This window comes from Orycteropus afer, unplaced genomic scaffold, assembly GCF_000298275.1.
Source record: "Orycteropus afer afer isolate SDZICR_OR568_19922 unplaced genomic scaffold, OryAfe1.0 scaffold00097, whole genome shotgun sequence".
Lineage (NCBI taxonomy): Eukaryota > Metazoa > Chordata > Mammalia > Tubulidentata > Orycteropodidae > Orycteropus > Orycteropus afer.
In genome coordinates, this window is record NW_006921684.1 from 6376128 (window position 1) to 6380673 (window position 4546).

The following is a 4546-nucleotide window of genomic DNA, read 5'->3' on the forward strand; positions in this document are numbered from 1 at the left end:
TGTCCTTCCTTCCTATGCATTCCTGTCCTCTGACCTATCTCCCTGTGCAAATACTGCCCTTCAGATCTCCCACAATTGATTATTCTAAAGAACATACCTACTTAGTGTAAATGTTCACTTTACATGCCTGTCGCTTGGCTGGAAGCCATGGGAGTGTGCCATAGTCTCAGGTTTCACCAGTCTCTATCAGACCAATAAGTCTGGTCTTTTTTTTTTATGGTTTTCAGTTTTGTTCTACATTTTTCTCCCACTCTATCCAGAATCTGCTACACTGATCCCTTTCCTAGTGGTTGACAGTGTTAGCCAGGCACCATCTAGTTTTGGTCTCATGGTCATGTAGGCTGAGGTTCTCATGGTCCACTAGTCTCTTGGATTAATTGTTTCCACAAGTCTTTGGTTTCCTTCATTCTTCTTGTCTCCAGACAAGGAAAGAACAATTGTTGTATCTAGAGGGCTGCTTGCAAGCTTTTAAGACCCCCGTTGTTATTTACCAAAGTAGGATATAGAACAATGTTTTTGTGTTTTATGTTATGCCAATTGAGCTTGATGTCCCCTGTGACCATGGTCCCGAACCCACAAATCCAACAACTTGCTCTTAGCTGTGGCTAAAAAGTTATCATAACTTTGCCCCCTGTTAGCTCTATTTATATGGACATTCTTACAGCACATATAATTATGTATGTAGAAATATTATTAGCCAGACTTATATATGGTTATATATGGTTATGGGTATATTCCCTTTTGCTAGACATATCTGATTGTTACATCAGTGTTTTTCTATGAAGTTAGAAATGTTTGACACACCTAAGAAAATATCATACTGAAAATAAATACATTTAACCTGTAATCAGGAAATTTATATAGCTATTGTTGATGGCTCTGGGTTTTGTTTCGAAAACCCTATCTTCTATGACTTTTTTTCAGGAGGATTCTGCTGTTATACTTACAATGCAAAAGATAAAGCCTATCTGCTCTTAGAGTTTCATTTAGATTATTCCAAGTCTGACATGAATTAAAGTGTCTTAGAATGTTTTCCTGACTGCATGTAATCCCAAATCAATCTGTAGTTATATCTGATGATCTTTTAGATAACCAAAACTAAAAAAAAAACAAACTCACTGCCATCATGTCAATTCCAACTCATAGCCACCCCCTTTGGGTTTCCAAGGTGGTCAGTCTTCACAGAAGTAGATTGTCCAGTTTTCCTTCCATGGAGTGGCTGGTGAGTTTAAACCGCCAATCTTCTGGTTAGTAGTCAAATGCCTTAGGAACTATGCCACCAGAGCTCCTTTTAGATAACAGTACATAGAAAATAGATTTCGTTCATTCAGCAATTATATATGAAGTGCCTACTCTGTGTATCAGGGACTAACCTGGGTACCAAGACTTCAGCGGTGAACAAGACACACATGACTCCTGCTTTTATGGAGCCCACGTTCTAGTGGGGAAAATAGATAGTTAATAAGCAGATAAAGTAAACTTAGATAATTGATTTGTGCAAAGATAAATTAGACTAATATGATAAAGAATGATTTGCAGGAAAAAAGATAGCCAAGAAAAGCCTCCCTTAAGACCTAAATGAAATGGCACTTAAATGTTACAAAGAAGTGAGCCATTCAGTGATTTGGGGGAAGAATATTCCAAGCAGAAGGAACAAGTACAAAGATAAGAGTGACCTTGGGGAGAAACAGAAAGAATAACAGACTGAAGTTTAGTGAGTGAAAGGATGAATGGTAGGACCTAGAATTAAAAAGTTGAACAGGGCCAGCCAGATCATATAGGGTAGTGATTTCATCTGTCAGACCAACACCTCCTCTCTATAGTAAATATTTTATAATGTTTCCTTTAATATTTCAAAATGAAATTCTTAGATAATATACCCATCTGCATAATTAGAATGTTGTTGTTAGGTGCTGTCAAGTAGACTCTGACTCGGTGACCCCACGTACAACAGAATGAAATACTGCTCAGTCCTATACCATCCTCACAATCCTTGCTATACTTGAACCTTTTGTTGCAGCTACTATGTCAATCTATCTCATTGAGGGTTTTCCCCTTTTCCACTGACCCTCTACTTCACCAAGCATGATATCCTTCTCTAGGGAATGGTCCATTCTGACAACATGACCAAAGTAGATGAGAGGAAGTTGGACCATTCCCACTTCTGAGGAGCATTCCAGCTACATTTCTTCCAGGACATATTTGTTTGTTCTTCTGGCATTCTGTGGTATTTTCAGTATTCTTCACCAACACCGTAATATAAATGCATCAATTCTCCTTCAGCCTTCCTTATTCATTGTCCAGTTTTCACATGCATAGGGGGCAATTGAGAATACCATGGCTTGGGTCATGTGTACCTTAGTCATAAAAGTGACATTTTTGCCTCTTAACATTTTAAGGAGGTCTTTGTAGTAGATGTGCCAAAAGCAGTACATCATTTGATTTCTTGATTGTTGCTTCCATGGACATTGATTGTAGACCCAAGTAAAATAAAATCCTTGACAACTTTTGTCTTTTCTCTGTTGTCGTGATGTTAGTTATTGGTCCATTTGTGAGATTATTTGTTTTTTTTATATGCTGAAATGTAATATATACTGAAGGCTGCAGTTTTTACTCTTTATCAGTAAGTACTTCAAGTCCTCTTCAATTTCAGCAAGCATGATTGTGTCATCGCATATTGCAGGTTGTTTATAAGTCTTCCTCCAATCCCGATGCCATGTTCTTCTTCATATACTGCAGCTTCTTGGATTATTTTCTTAGCATGTAGATTGAATGAGTATGTTGAAAGGATACTACCCTGACACACACCCTTCCTGATTTTAAACCATGCAGTATCCCTTGTTCTGTCCGAATGACAGCCTCTTAGTGTATGTATAGGGTCCTCATGAGCATAGTTAAATGTTCTGGACTTCCCATCTGTTGTGGGAACTTTATAAGGAGGTTAAAACTTCCCCCTGAATAGGTAGTGACAGTCTGAAAAACTTTCCTGGAGGCATAAGCAGAGACATGAACGTTTATTCAGAACAGGAAGAAAGAGAATCAGGAGAGAGAGGATTTAAAAGATAAAAGAAAGCAGGCTTACAGGTGTTGCTAGCAATTCAGTATCCAGTGGCGGTCGGCCAGAGCGGATCCAAGATGACCGCAAACTCCCTTCCACTTTGCGGGGATACTTATATCTGAGTTTGAGGAATTGGGGATGGGGGCTGTGTGACTGGCTTCAGACTTGGTGGCAGTGGGAAGAGGGCCCAGGCAGTGCCCTACATCTACCACCTGTGTATGTTTTAATAAGATGCTGCCAGTTAGCAAGTTTTATTGCTTAAAACTATTTTAAGGATGAGTTAATACCTTACAGAAAAGGTGGTTAATACCTGACAGGGAGCAGCAGAGGGGTACTTGACATGGAAGGAGAAAGGAAATGGCTTGTAGTTCTTATAAGCGTGGCTAAACAAGATAGAATCTGAGAGCCATATTGGGGGGTTGTAGTTACTGACTATACACTATTCTTCACTATGTGATCCATAATTCATTATGATCTGTATAGTTGAATGCATTTACATAGTCAATAAAATACAGGCAAACATATTTCTGGTATTCTTTGCTTTCAGCCAAGATCTATCTGACATCAGCAGTGATATCACTCATTCCACATTCTCTTCTGAATCCAGCTTGCATTTCTTTAAGTTCCCTGTCAGTATACTGCTACAACTGTTTTTTAATTATCTTCAGCAAAATTTTACTTGCGTTTGATATTGGTATTGTTCAATAATTTCCACATTCTGTTAGATCACCTTTCTTTGGAATGGGCACAAATATGGATCTCTTCCAGTTGATTGGCCAGGTAGCTATTTTCCAGATTTCTTGGCATAAATAAGTAAGTGCCTCCAGTGCTATATCCCTTTATTGGAACCTCTCAGTGGGTATTCTGTCAATTCTAGAAGCATTGTTTTTCACCAATTCCTTCAGTGTACCTTGAACTTCTTCGTTCAGTACCATTGGTTCTTGATCATATGCTACCTCCTGAGATAGTTTGACCATCAACCAGTTCTTTTTGGTACAGTGACTCTGTATTCCTTCCATCTTCTTTTGATACTTCCTACATCATTCAATATTTTGCCCATAGAATCCTTCAGTATTGCAACTTAAGGCTTGAATTTTTTCTTCAGTTCTTTCAGTTTGAGAAATGCTGAGTGTGTTCTCTTTTTTTGGTTTTCTAACTCCATGTCTGCTTTGTAGTAAATTACTTAGTGTGGCTTTTCTTCCCATAAGTCATTGTAAACTCAGTGGTGGAATAAGCAACTGAGGAGCTCCTGATTGTAAATGTTATCCGCCTGGGTTATTTTTGTTGGGCGTGGCACAACACAATGAGACTCACTCTCAGGTGCTTAGAATTCTGTTGTTATGATTGGTTGGTTTGGCCACTCTGCCAAGCTCAAAAGGAGGCCTCCTGGAGGCAGAACTCTCTCTGACTGCTGGTTGAGGAAAACGTGCTGCTGAAAGAGACACGTGCTCCTGAGACACGTGGTGCTTGGAAAGAAACGCAAGAGAC

The 4546-nt window shown here is 39.0% G+C and overlaps 1 protein-coding gene across 1 annotated transcript in view; it reads left to right on the plus strand.

Annotated features, from left to right (window-relative positions):
• Positions 1-4546, plus strand: part of TBK1 (TANK binding kinase 1) — a 173214-nt gene that overhangs the window by 17767 nt on the left and 150901 nt on the right. The window lies entirely within an intron of this gene.